Source organism: Sus scrofa, chromosome 2 (assembly GCF_000003025.6).
Source record: "Sus scrofa isolate TJ Tabasco breed Duroc chromosome 2, Sscrofa11.1, whole genome shotgun sequence".
Taxonomy (NCBI): Eukaryota; Metazoa; Chordata; class Mammalia; order Artiodactyla; family Suidae; genus Sus; species Sus scrofa.
Window position 1 is genome coordinate 19,094,297 of NC_010444.4, and position 13,673 is coordinate 19,107,969.

At 42.2% G+C, this 13,673-nt stretch overlaps 1 long non-coding RNA gene across 1 annotated transcript in view; it reads right to left on the reverse strand.

Moving 5' to 3' along the window:
• Positions 1 to 13,673, reverse strand: part of LOC102159429 — a 72,494-nt gene that overhangs the window by 12,091 nt on the left and 46,730 nt on the right. Inside the window, exon 2 of the long non-coding RNA XR_002341498.1 lies at positions 7,573 to 7,638. This is a non-coding gene — a long non-coding RNA (uncharacterized LOC102159429). The remainder of the gene's footprint in view (positions 1 to 7,572; positions 7,639 to 13,673) is intronic.

The following is a 13,673-nucleotide window of genomic DNA, read 5'->3' on the forward strand; positions in this document are numbered from 1 at the left end:
AGCTCAACTCACTGTCAAATACTTGCAAGTGGACCAAACATTTAAATATTGAGTGGAAATTTGGATGCATTGTATCAAACGCTGAGCAAAGTGGAAGGTCCTCTGACCACTTTCAAAATAATCCAAGCAAACAGCAATTAGGGATATATTTTACTTCTTTCCATTTGTTCACAGCTCACCAGAACATAATGTGAGCTCCTATGCACATTGGGAGGGAAATGGACGGCACTTAGATTATTCCTTACTTTGATATGTGACTGTCAGGGTTGCAAATAATGTGCCTGCAAAAGAAAATTGCCTCCTGGTGCACCTGAAGATGGAATTTTAAAAAATGTTTCTTGCTCCTTCCCTTTCTCGTTCCATTTACTCAGCATTACGTGACTTGGGCTGTTAAGCACCTGAGGAGAAAAAGGAATTGTTTATGGTGGCCCCAGTGGGATGAGTCTGACCAGGAGAAAGCGGGCGACACAGTAAAGGAGCGTTTCCAACATTTATTTAGTATGTATTTATTAAGTACCTATTGGGCACAAAGGACATAAAACATGGTGACAGCCCACTAGAAAGTTTTAATCTGGTTGTGAGGATAGGATATATATGCACCATAAGTTAAATTCAGTTTGTAACATCGAAGACAGAGTCATCTCGTACTGGGAGCCTGCAAAAAGCAAAGCTCCGGCCAAGAAAGTGATAGAAGCTACAGAGAGAAAAGTCTGGGCTAAAAGTAAGTTTCTAACAGAACTGACTGAAGGTGGGTTGGACTCTTTTATACAAAGATGAGTTTTGTGTCATGCAAATTTTTAAATCTAAACTGAATAAGCACTCAACAGAACTCTTTGTAGAGGTGGTATTGCATCTGATGAGGGGTTTCCCAGGAGGGTCTTTAAAATACTCACATGGCTTTATGATGCCTTGATTCTGTGAGTCCTTTAGAAGTGAGCATGCATAGGTTTATAGAATGACCAGGAAAGTATCTATTAAGGTTGAGGAAAGAAGGAACAGATGTGAGATGGAAGATGGGAAGAAGAAGGAAGCTCCCCAGAGGGCGTACTGTGGGATTAATGAAAGGTGTGGGGCTTTTTCTTGTCCACATATTGCAGGAGAAAACTGTATTATTTCCAGCTACATTTAGAAAGTTATGCAGGAGTTTAACGAACAATTTTTTTGTTTTGTTTTGTCTTTTTAGGGCTGCACCTGCAGCATATGGAAGTTCCCCAGCTTGGAGTCGAATTGCAGCTGCAGCTGCTGGCCTACACCACAGCCACAGCCACAGCCACAGCAAGGATCCGAGCTCAGTCTGTGACCTACATACACCAAGACTGGATTCTTAACCTACTGAGCGAGGCCAGGGCTTGAACCCGCGTCCTCATGGATACTAGTCCGGTTCATTACTGCTGAGCCACAACGGGAATTCCAAGGAACAATATCGTAATGAATATTTTTTCACTGGCTGAAAATTTACCATAGTTGCTCCTTGAAATCAAGCTTGAGGTATGGGCGAGGGAATTTGTCTAGTTCACATACACGAGGTTGTGCTAAGTCCCTCTTGCGTTGCAGGCATCAGGCACTGGGAGTGCAGAGATGAAAAAAGACACAATTTCTTCTCTTGAATAGCCTATTGAACAGAGGCTTTTAGAAAATGTTTTCTGATAAATACTTACATTTAATTTCCTCAGTTTCATGATCACTTTAATAATAGCTGTATTTATTGAGTAGCTTCTAATTGATAGAAAGGATGTTAGTCTCTTTCCATTTCTCATGACAACCCTTCAATGAAGGTTTTTTATTAACTGTGTTTTCCAAGGAGGATAGTGAAGCCCAGGGAGGCCAAGTATATTTCCCAGCTATTAGTAACTGACTAATTGAAAATACAGTCACTGCATTAATTGAGTGGGTAACTCCTTCTAGGGACTGCTTTAGATGCTGGGCACACAGCATCTTATGGAATCGCCACATTACCAGAGACGAGAATTACCATTTATCCCCATTTTATGGTCAGGAAAACAAAGGCCCAGTAAAATCAAACAAATTGGAGTTCCCGCTGTGGTGCCATGGGTTAAGAATCTGACTGCGGTGGCTTGGGTCCCTGTGGAGGTATAGGTGTGATCCCCAGCCTGGAGCAGTGGGTTAAAGAATCTGGCTTTGCTGCAGCTGCAGTGTAGGTCACAGCTGTGGCTTTGATACAATCCCTGGCCTGGGAACTTCTATATGCTGGTGTGGCCATAAAAAAAAAAAAAAAAAATTAACAAATTGTCCAGGGTCTCACAGTCAGTATTATGGACTGAATGCTTGTGTTCATCCCCAAATCATGTGCTGAAATTCCTCAGTTTGCTGCTATTTGGTGGGAGCCTTTGGGAGTTGATTAAGTCACGAGAGTAAAGCCCCATCACTCCTTTACTAAAGAGTCTCTAGATTGTTCTTTTGCCATTTTGTGCCTTGTGAAGGTGCAGCCTGAAGTCAGTGATCTATGAACCAGGAGGCAGGCTCAACTTCCAAGCCTCTAGAACCATGAAGGACAGATTTCAGCTAGCTGGAAGCCCCCCAGTCTTTGGTTGCAGCCTGAGCTAAGACAGGCAGCAAGGATGCAGGCTTAGCCTGCTTGATCCTAAAGTTGATAGTCTTTAAAAACTCTGCTACTTTTCCTCCCCGCACTGTGCTGTACTGTCAACAGCTTCACTCCAGCTCTACTTTCCTCCTCCCTTTACCAAAAAACACAGTGAATGACAAAATCATTCTGAATTTTTTCTTGAAAGGCGAGGAATGGACTTAGCTGGAAGAGAAATTCCTATTAGAACTCTGATATGTGGTGTACAATAGTGGCACTAGGGGGAAAGAAAATGCCGTGCTAATTAAGCAATTACTAAAAGTCCAGATTAAAACATGAGGTTGCTAATCCATTCCAAAGGCAATAGTCTGCATCTATTAACCCCAGGCTCCCAATCCATCCCAATCCCTCCCCCTCCCCCTTGGCAACCACAAGTCTATTCTCCAAGTCCATGATTTTCTTTTCTGTAGAAAGGTTCATTTGTGCCATATATTAGATTCCAGATATAAGTGATATTACATGGTATTTGTCTTTCTCTTTCTGACTTATTTCACTCAGTATGAGAGTCTCGCATGATAATGTGAGAAAAAAGAATGTATACATGTGTGTGTAACTGGGTCACCATGCTATACAGCAGAAAATTGACAGAACACTGTAAACTGGCTATAATGGGAAAAAATAAAAATCATTATAAAACAAAACAAAAAAACAAAATGAAACAAAAAAGTGAGGTTGCCTATCTAAGAGAATCCCTGGAATAAGTGGTTTTCTACATTTTGCCTTGGAGCCTGGTTGATCAGTGTCTAAGAAATTCACCTTCTTCTACTGGAGGAGTGATGGGGAAGCAAGGACTGTTTCATCCGTTATCTCTTTGGATCCTTGCTACAACCCTCTGGAGACATATGGGGGAAATTTAGCTTGGAATTTTAGTGGCATGTTAATCAGATTCATCCTGTTTGTGAACCCTGGATCATTTGCAAAATACATATAATAGTTGGGGGTTCCAATTTCAGGTTTATTGTTTGGATCGGATCTCATGTCTTAGATTTATGGCCCAATGCCCTCCCTCATTCTCTCACCAAAGTCCTGCTGCAGCTGGACATTGGGATCTGCATTTGGGAAGGCTGGGTTTGTAGCCAGCTGCCTCACACCAGGTAAGCGCAGGGAGCTTAGGAGAGGATGGTCTTTTATGCACAGGACCTGTGGCAGGTTTACTTTTCCCCAGTAGAGATGTGTGGATGATGGGATGTTTCTGCCTCTTACCACTTCCCATGTTAGATAAATCATTTCCTCTCCTGTGAGGAGAAACCAATGAAAATGTAGGGGCAACTGTTTTTCCCAAATACACCCAAGAGGTCTTTTATTGGCTGACAAAAATCACAGGGAGACAGAGCATATGGTTTTTTACAACAATCCTTAATCTTGTTCTTTTAATCCATTGCCCTCCCCTGAATTGACAGGTGGAGAATTTGAGGCTCAAAGAAGCTAAAGTTTTGAAAGTCACACTTTAAGGAAAAATCTGGGGTCCTATCTCATAATATATCAGTGGATGGGAGCTTAGAGTTCAGGAGGTCAGATTCTTGATGTTATAAATATGCCAAGGGGCTTTACAGAGAGGGCTCATGACTTGCCCAAGAACAAACTACCAGAACTAGAAATCTGGTCTTCTGATTCCTTTGGGCCCTTTCTAGTCTCACAGAAGTCTCCTTTCTGACTTGGTGACATTAGTGCTCTTGACTTGTGAACTTGGTCTTCTGGATACATGGCACCAACCACAAACCAGTTAAATCAGAGTCTCGGGGGGAGAGGAGGGGCTCCATCACTAATGTATTTTTAAACTCTCTAGGTGTTCTGATATATAAAAAGGTTGAGAGCCACAGCTTTGGTGATGTCAAACCTTTGTTTCACAGAAGCGACACTTTCTTAGAATGTAGAGATGGTGCAAAATTGCATTTCTAGGCAGATCCTCTGTTTACTAACCTTGGAAATCTAAATCCGAGCCTCAGTAGGGCCTGTGTGAGCCTTTTCGCTTTACTAATGACAATTTTTTACTGGTGGATAGGGAATGCCCTATCTTGATTTATATAACAACCCTGTGTGGTCAATCGTTATTGACTTCATTCACAAAGTGAGAAAACTGGGTTCTGACCTCACCCTGCATGGAAGCAGAAGCTTTCTGTGCTGTTCTTTAGTAGAAGCGAGGTTCACACCAGGGATGTTAGAAGTTGATCTTTATTCCCCATCCTAACAATGGCATCTTCTCATTTGAGAATTCATAGGGGAAACCCATTTTGATTTAGTAAACTTGTTAACACCCATCCAGATCTGTGGTCAACAGTTGTACAGGTTGGACACTATCCAACCCTAGGAAGTGCCAGTTGCTACAGTTTATGTGAATGGTACCACTAGCTCTTGGGCAATGCCCTGCCTAAGTTAGCTAGCTGTATGCAGTGCAAAGGCAAATACTTAAAGAGATGCTATCTTGATCAAGAGGCTATCTCTCTAATAAAATGTAAAGCATACACCCCTATGTTCACAGCAGCACTATTCACAATAGCCAAGACATGGAAACAATCTAAATGTTCATCTACAGATGAATGGATAAAGCAGATGTGTTACATACATACAGTGGAAAACTACTCAGCCATAAAAATGAATGAAATAATGCCACTCAAAGCAACACTGCAGTAACACTTGCAATACTCTTGATGGCCCTAGAGATTATCATACTAAGTGAAGTAAGTCAGAAAGAGAGACAAATACCATTGATACCACTTACATGTGGAATCTTACACACAACACAAATGAACCTATTTACAAAACATAACTCACAGAGAACAGATCTGTGTTTGCCAAGGGGGAGCAGGGGTCGGGGAAGGATAGACTGAGAATATGGAATTAGCAGAGGCAAACTATTATAGATATTGTAGAGTGGATAAACAACAAAGTCATACTGTATAGCACAGAGAACTATATTCAATATCCTGAGACAAACCTTAATGGAAAAGAATATAACAAAGAATGCATATATATGTATAACTGAATCACTTCGCTGTACAACAGAAATTAACACAACATTGTAAATCAACTATTCTTCAATTAAAAAATACTTCCTATTTAAAAAAAAAAGATGTAAAGGACAACCCCAAATACTGTCCTTTCATGATAGGTGAAATGATGTAACAACATAAGAGCAGTGTGTGATCTATTTCCTTAACACTATCTTCTTTAGGCTCTCTCATTTAAAATGCACATACTCTTCGGAACAAGAAACTATTCTGAGCTCCTACATGGTTTTTCCCTAATGTCTTAAGGATTGATAATTCATATAGAATAAGAGTTTACACTTTCAAACAGCCTGCAGGTTGCCTTCTGTGATATAGGTATTACTGTTCCAAATTTACCTATGAGCAAGTTGAAGTTCAAAAAAAGATCACTGTCTCTTGCAGATACAGAAAACAAACTTGTGGAGTTCCCCGGTGCCTCAGTGGGTTAAGGATCTGGTGTTATCTCTGCTGAGGCTTGGGTCACTGCTATGGTGCAAGTTCTATTCTTGGCCTGGAAACTTCTTCATGCCATGGGCATGACCAAACTTCCCCCCAAAAAAACAAAAGACAAACTTGTGGTTACCAAAGAGGAGAGGGAGGGAACTGGGGAGAGACAAATTAGGGATACAGGATTGATAGATACAAACCACTATGTATAAAATAGATAAACAACAAGGATACACATTACTATAGAGCATGGGGAATTATAGCCATTATATTGTAATAACCCACAATGGAGTATAATCTGCAAAAATACCAAATCACTAGGCTGTACACATGAAAATGACGTAATATGATAAATCAACTATATTTCCATTAAAAAAAGATCACTGTCTGGACCCACATTACCCAGCAATTCAGAGTCTGAACTTATTTTTTTTTTTGATCTCCTGACTTAAAACTTTTCCCCCACCCCCTACAAATGAAGATAAAGTATTATTTTTATTCTCCTTGATTACATGCTTTTAAGGAATGTGAGCATCAAAACAAACATTTGTTAGGGAAGCCTTTGAGGCTGCAGTCCTGTCAGCGTTCGGCAGTATCCTTTGGGGTAATATTTTCAGTTCAGATGCACCTTTGCTTGAATCATTTATGCTCTATTTTCCCGATAAGAAACTTTATATGATGGAAGAGTTTCTTTTTTTAATTTGTATGGATGCTGAGGTAATAGCGTATGTTAAAAATGTTAGTTTTCATTGGAAAATTCATATATTGACACATGGCTAGACTATGCAATTGCTTCCTCTTTGAAAATTATAGTCTTCGCTCAAAGAAAATATATTTTTTTTCATAGAATATAGGCTGTGGAGAAGCTTAGAGTACGGGCTTTGTAGTCAAACAGGCCTGAGTTTGAATACAGACTTCTCCCTACTGACGTCTTTGTGCTTTGAAGTAAATTGCTTGACATCTCTTAGCCTCATCTGTAAAATGGGGCAGTAAGACTTAACTTTGCATGATAATAAAGCTAAAACATATAGGACACAGAAATTCCTCAGAAATGTTAATGGAGTCACTTCCTTCTTGCATTAAAAATCTATTATTGGGGAGTTCCCGTCGTGGCGCAGTGGTTAACGAATCCGACTAGGAACCATGAGGTTGCAGGTTCGATCCCTGCCCTTGCTCAGTGGGTTAACGATCTGGCGTTGCCGTGAGCTGTGGCGTAGGTTGCAGACGCAGCTCGGATCCTGCGTTGCTGTGGTTCTGGCGTAGGCTGGTGGCTACAGCTCCAATTCGACCCCTAGCCTGGGAACCTCCATATGCCGCGGGAGCAGCCCAAGAAATGGCAAAAAGACAAAAAAAAAAAAAAAAAAATCTATTATTGATTAGGAAATATAATTACTTATTGTTATGATTATATGAAAAGGTGGGAAATTACGTTCATCTAGACTGCAGAGAAGAAAAGCCTGGGTAGATGGGCTTTGGCAATGTTCATTCATTTATTCGTTCCCTAACTCAGTCATACAGAGTAATCTTAAAACTCACAGTTTATTGCTGGCTCCTCCACCTAAGACTGGTCAAAGGCTTTCCAGCTTCAGTCAATTTCCTTGTCTGAAAAAGGACAAAAAAATAGAATCTAACAGAGCTCTTGGGCATATTAAATGTGAATCTTAATGTATGGGAAACACTCAGTTTCTGGCATGAAATAAGTACTCAGAAAATGAGTGGTATAGTTATTTTTTATTAAAAATATAATTATAAAATTTTAAATTAAAAAACTTTTTCCTGCTTCATTTTCTTTTTAGTTTTATAATGATTTTTATTTTTTTCCATTGTAGCTAGTTTACAGTGTTCTGTCCATTTTCTACTGTAGAGCAGGGTGACCCAGTTACACATACATGTACACATTCTTTGTTCTCACATTATCATGCTCCATCATAAGTGACTAGACTAGTTCCCGGGGCTACACAGCAGGATCTCATTGCCAATCCATTCTAAAGGTAATAGTCTGCATCTATTAACCCCAAGCTCCCAATCCATTTGATGTTACTGCAAAAGCATTTTCGTATACATTGGCCTCATTTGTACTACATAATAACACTATGCTATTTTTAATTCTTCCTGTTTTACAAATAAGGCCACTAGTTTAAGAGAAATAAACTGATTTGACCAGGTCACAAGTTAGCAGGTCTGCAGACTTTAACTGGATGCTCTTTCTGTGCTATCATGTCTTCCTTTTTGATTCATACTTCTCAGTGACACTTCCCTGGGCCCGACATTTCCATCTCTTGGGTAAAAGCTTTCTTTTCTAAAGACTCCTGCTGAAATGTCTACCAAGGAGGAAATGGTTACTGCTATACCTTATTGCCTGTTCACACACCACAGCTGTATTGTCAGGTTGAGCTGGATGGTCAGATGAACAATTTGTCCTTCACTGAGCAGAAGGCAACTAGTCAGTCCTGGTCACAGTTGAAGAGATAAAAAGAAGATCCAGGAGTTCCCGTCGTGGCGCAGTGGTTAACGAATCCGACTAGGAACCATGAGGTTGCGGGTTCGGTCCCTGTCCTTGCTCAGTGGGTTAACGATCCGGCGTTGCCGTGAGCTGTGGTGTAGGTTGCAGACGCAGCTCAGATCCTGCGTTGCTGTGGGTCTGGTGTAGGCCGGTGGCTACAGCTCTGATTAGACCCCTAGCCTGGGAACCTCCATATGCCACGGAAGCGGCCCAAAGAAATAGCAAAAAAAAAAAAAAAAAAAAAAGAAGGTCCAGATGCTCTGGGATCCCACCCAGCAAAGGCAGGGGTGGTGGGAGAGGGGGCTCCCCTCTTTTCCTCTAAAGTAGAGAGAATAATGACAGCTTTACAGGGATGTCCTGAGGATAAATGTGGTAACAGTAACAACTCACATGGATTAAATACCATCTACATGTTACCTCTCTCTTCCCAACAACAGTGTGAGTGAGCTCTGGTGTTATCCCCTTTTCTCAGAAAAGAAAACTGAGGAACAGAGAAGTTATATTATTTGCCTGCCAGCTGTGAGGTGGCAGCATCAGAAGTTGAGCCCAGCCCCTGTGCTCTGAGATAGCATGTGGAGAACCCCTGGCCAGAAGGGGATTAATCAGGAACTTCCCTTTTTAAGACACCAAGCCTGCTTTGTATTCAAGATTTAGTAGATTTTTTTTTTTCCTTTTTTGAAAATGGGCATCTGAATCTGACTAAACTTCAAACCTGGGTCTGTGAGCCTAACAGGAATAGATACTTAAAAGAAGTGAGCTGCCTTTTCTCCAATGGTCTGGTCTCAGAGCAGAAGGAGGAAGATGAAACAGAGTGTTACATGGACCACTGCTGAGGGGTGGCCGGGGGTGGGGGCTGTTAACCCCTTTTTTAGCTGACTCTCTTCCTAACAGAGGTGGTGACTCCCATCAAGGGGCTCTGTGAAAGCTCAAACTGAAGTTCCTCTTCTGAGCAGTGCCTTGGGGCTATGAAGCCTTCGGTCAGCTTTGCTGATTTTCTGGAGCTTAATTTATAGCCAGCCAGTGAGTGGAGCTAAAGCTTCATGAGATGGCTGCTGGTCCAGCAGACCGGCTCGGGAATTCCTGCCTGACCATTTCCTCTGTGTGTGTCCAGCTCCTTCCAAACCTCCCATAAACAGTCCCGCTGAGAAGCTTATCTCAGCCCAGTGGAGCGAAGGGTCACACTTCCAGATAGCCTCTTTGTGTCACACACGGCCCACTCCTCCCCCATCTTGGTCTCCTTTCCTAGCCCTGGCCCCTGGCATTAGCTGGGTTTTATTAAACTCCCTAGCTTAGAAAGAAATGGAGCTGAAAAGATCTTTTCTCTTTTTCTTGGTGTAAAGAATGAGCACGCCCAAGCATTTTAACTCCTTAAGCCGAGCAGTTTCCTTCAACCAGTGGTTGCAAACTCAAATACCTGCAGGCAGGAAACATCACTCGAAAGAGGTGAGGTGGGTGACGATAAAAGGGACAGGTGGGGACTATGGCAGACTGGCAAGCACATGCACTTTCTCTGCAGTTACTGAGCTCCAGTTGCTGTAGCCTGGTGGAAATGCAGGTTGAAAACTGCCAGAGTCTCATAGTTCAGGAGAAAGTGTAGAGCTTGATTAGGCGTGAAATTTTCTCATTTTAAAAACACTTTCTGAGTCAAACAGAATCTTCTGTGGGCTTGTTTAGTGTGTAGACTGCCAGTATTAGAACCCTGACTTCAGCTGTCAACCAGAAGACCATGTTGGGCTGAGGAGAAAGCTATGGGGAAAGTGTTCAGACCTTTCTTAGTGGAACCTGAACATAGCGTTTGCTTGTTCTTTGCTTCTGTCCATTCATTCACTCATTCATTCATTCCATTATTTATTCAACCAATTCTGCAACAAATCTGGAGGGGATATTTTAGACTCTTACTCTGCTCTGGGGGTGCAGCAGTGAACAGGGTCCAGCTGTCAAGGAATTCACAGTCTCAGAGGAGAAGTGAGCAAAACTGGAGCCCTTAATAATTCAGCAAAATTGGGGCTGCCTATGAGATACATAGGAACGTGAATGACAGAAGTCTTAGCTCTGCTTGAGGGAATCAGGAAAGAATTCTCAGAAGATGCAGGGAGGTGTGAGGGTGACAGCAAGGCAGGAGAGGGTCCATGGATTTGAAGGCTGATTGAACAGATAAAGACAGTAACAGGGGTAGATAAGGGGGAAGAGGTTGGGCTTGGGCTGAGTGGTGTGGTAGTGCATGATATGTCAGGAAATACCAAGAGTTGAGCGTGGGGTGCTGGTTTGGAGGGGCTGCAGAAGATGCTAGTAGGGTAGTCTGAGGCCACATTGGGAATGGCCCTGGGAGCTCTTAAGGACTGTACCTGGTAAACTCTGGGGAGCTAGTGAAGTTGTATTAGCCGGGGCGTTCCATGGTCATATCTGTTTCAGAGAGATTGTTCTGGTTCCAGTAAGGAGCATGATTTAAAAACACAGACGAAGGGTGCTGTTGGGGTGTCATGGGACAGGGTAAACATTGGAGTAGGAGAAAGGTCAACATGTCAGCAGGGTGGTTCTCATCCTTGGCTGTGGTACTTATGGCCAGGCTCATCCCAGGCTAGGTAAATCAGAATTTCTGGGTTTGAGGTCCCAGGTGTGGGATTAAAAGCTCTCTGAGAGGTTTGGCAGCTCTGATTTAGGAGACCATTTCTTGGGGGGAGAAACATCTCAGGGAGAGTGAGATGGAAAGGTGATGGGAATACTGGTGTCTCAGGCTGAGCCCTTATTCATAGCTCAATTTCACAGATGAGAAACTGAGGCCTTGGAGGTTCATCTGCTGTTACCTCAGATAAAGAAACTTAAAAAAAAAAATGAAATAATTGATAAATGCCTTGTATTGCAAAGAACCTGGGACTTGAAGTTAAACGGCTCTGGTTTAAGTCCTGCCTGGGTCCTGTATTGGTTATGACATGCTGGACAAGACACGTGACATCACTCAATCTCCTTTTCTCATCTTTAAAATGGAATGCTTAATACTTGCTTTTGAAAGTTATGGTGAGGACTCCTATTTGTAAAACACCCAACACAGTGCCTGGCAAACAGTAGTAAATGAATAAAAGCTACTACTCTTCGGATGACTGTGGTTATTAGAGACCAACTTTGTGAGTTAGCTGTAGTTTCTGGACTATTCTGCCAAAATGACTCAAGTAATAGGATGGTTGGCTGCAAGGAGGAGGGCATTGTCAGAAAGGGTTCTTATGGGAGCCTTGTTATGAGCAGAGATTAAATGGAAAGAAAAGAATAGATTAAAAATTCCTTCCTTAACTGATCCCTTACATTTCGTTGTTTTTGTTTTTTGCGTTTTGTTTTTTTGTCTTTTTAGGGCTGCACCTGTGACATATGGAGGTTCCCAGGCTAGGGGTCCGATCAGAGCTGTAGCCACTGGCCTATGCCACAGCTACAGCATCAGCAGATCCGAGCCAAGTCTGCGACCAACCCCACAGCTCAGGGCAATACTGAATTCTTAACCCACTAAGCAAGGCAAGGGATTGAAACTGCGTCCTCATGGATACTAGTCAGATTTGTTTCTGCTGAGACACGGCAGGAACTCCCTACACTTAGTTTTTTAAAGCATGTGCTATTAACCCTTATTCTATGTGCCTCCTCAAGCACAACTGTTTCTCTTTTCTTTAAAAAATAAGTTTAATTTTGAAATAACGACTCACAAGATGCTCCAAAAACAGTACAGGGAATTTCTGTATACCTCCACCCAGCTTTACCTGGCAATGAAAATATCTCACATAACTGTAGTTCTGCTATTTATTAATTTTTACAGAGCTATACTCATACTACTGCTTTCTTTCTCTCTTTCTTTCTTTCTTTTTTTTTTGCTACACCAGTGCCATGCAGAAATTCCCAGGCCAGGGATCAAACCCATGTAACAGCAGTAACCAGAGTGACAGCAATGAGAATGCCAGATCCTTAACCTTCTGAGCCACCAGGGAACTCCTACTGTTCTTTTTTACTTCTTCACTTAACATAATAGTCAACCCACTTTATCAAAAATTCATGATAAACATGTATTTTAATGTCTTGAGATTTCACCCTCTAATTTAAACAATTTTCTTACTGTTGGACTGGCAATGATCTTCCAATAGTTATATAGGTTATTTCCACTGTTTTGTAATAATATTTCTGGTAAGCATCTTTGTGTGTAAGGCTATTTGCACATTCGGGATTATTTCATTAGGATGGATTACTGAAGGTAGAATTGCTGGGCCAGAGAATCTGAGTGGGTGGGTGAAATTTCCAGATACATATTTATTGGAAGTTGCTAAAGAAAAGCTGGCTGAAATGAATCAAAGGGACTGGTACTCCAGAAGTTGAGAGAGGTACTCCAGGAATGACCTTGAACTGAAAAGGCTCTAAGTACCTCAGTGGTAGTGACTGCAGCTGAAGCTTAGTGGGATCTGGAGTGTCAGATCCCTACTGAGACTAAATCACACAGCAGTCCCTCGACTCCTAGCTGAGAAACCAGGGCCCGGGGGCTTTGCTATTCCTGACATGGGTGCCTGATCAGTGCCACTGCTGAGACTTGCCTCCAATCTCCTGTGCCCAAGCTCTGTGCTTTTTTTTTTCCCTTACCCGTTTCAGGCCATTTCACTGAAATCTGAGTAAATGATTGATTGCTTTAAAGCAAGGAACAAATGGACTTGCTGGGCAATCAGACCTCCTTCCAGCCAGTGCTTATTTGTGCACCCGGTGGTGGGTGCGATGTCATCAGCATATGATGGTTCGAATTTTGTGTGCAGTGACAGGCAGAACCATCTCAGGGGTTTGTCCGGGCTGCAGTTTTAAAGGCTGAACAGGAACACTCTCAGGATAGCGACTAGATGTTTGGTCTCTTATCAAGGGCTAAGAATTTCCCTGCAGAAGGAGTAGGGGCCACTGGGAGCAAGTGCTGAGATGGAGAAGGAGAGTGTGAACTGAATTGATGGCTGATTCTCCTGGCACTGGAGAGAACCTGGAGCTTACTTGTTTTCTGTACTGCAAATGACAATCTCTTACCCATGAAAATGACAAACTGCAAGTTACCACCAGCCCTGCCGATCTGTTGAACACCTACCATGTACCAGGCACTGTGATAGGTATTTTACACACATTAGCTCACTTA